Genomic DNA, 1,185 nt, shown 5'->3' on the forward strand with positions numbered 1-1,185 from the left:
GATGGGGACCCTGCCCGCGGCTGGGGCAGTTGCCGGCCACTCACCCCTCGAGGCAGATGGAGGACTTCACCCTTGTCCTGGCCATGGCCTTCCTGGCGTCCGCGATCTGGGGCCGGCCGCGGGGCGAGATGTCAGGGGTGCCCGGCAGCCCGTGCCCCCCAGGAGCTGCCCCCACCCCTCGCCCCGCTCACCTCCCGCTTGTAGTAATCCATGTTCTTGGTCTGCAAGAGATGCGCGGGATCAGGTGAGGGCATGGCAGGGCCGGGATGTCGTGCCCACCAGCCCTGCCCAGCACCACCCTAGGCAAGGACCCAGGCATCCAGCCCCCCTCCTCGCGCTGGCACCCCATGGCCCATCCCCGTGGCCTCCGGCCTCATCCCCACACCCCTCCTGGCTCAGCCGGCACAACCTGTGGGGTGAACCCCGGCATCCACCTCCCGCCCCAGCGTGGCACCGGCCCTGGGTTAGTGACACTTACGTGGGCAGAGGACACGGCACACGGCGCAGAGAAGAGAAGAGAAAGGTGGTTAGTGAGGATGAGCCAGGCAAAGGGGGGCCGGGGCAGTGTTAGTGGGGTCACGACACGAGGAGCGTGTCCTCCGGGGGCCGGTTGACGAGCCAGTATGCCTGCTCCTGGCAGTCGATGACGATGCGGTCGCCCTTCCGCCGCTGCTTGGCCGCCCTGCCCGTGCAAAGGCAGCGGGGAGGTGCTGGCACCCTGCCTGCCCCAGCACCCAAGGGTGCTCCGTCCCCAGCGGCTCCCCGGGCTGCAGAGGTGCGGGTCCGTGCCTGCACTCACCGGAGCTGCTCCCGCGCCTGCATCACCACGAAGTCCCACGTGTGGTTGATCCGCTTGTGCAGGAGGTTGTAGTTGTCCTGGGGAGCGGCAGCAGCAGGGTCACCCCCCGTGGGCACGATGCGACACCTGTCCCCTTGCCTGGCTCCGGGTCCCATTGCCGCTCCAGCACAGGCAGAGCTGGTGCCACCCTGCGGGTGAGCCCCCACTCCTGGGCGAGCTGAGACCCCCCCAGCTCATCACAGGTGTGAGGAGGGCACCGCTCACCTTCTCATGCTCGATCAGGTCACCCTGCTTGCGGATGTTCTTCTTGGCCAGGTAAATGGCTGCAAGAGGAGTGGTCGCACCTCAGGGGGAGCCAGGAAGGGGCTGCAGCCCGTGCCAGTGCC

The sequence above is a fragment of the Pygoscelis adeliae genome, unplaced genomic scaffold, assembly GCF_000699105.1.
Source record: "Pygoscelis adeliae isolate BGI_AS28 unplaced genomic scaffold, ASM69910v1 Scaffold85, whole genome shotgun sequence".
NCBI classification, from domain to species: domain Eukaryota; kingdom Metazoa; phylum Chordata; class Aves; order Sphenisciformes; family Spheniscidae; genus Pygoscelis; species Pygoscelis adeliae.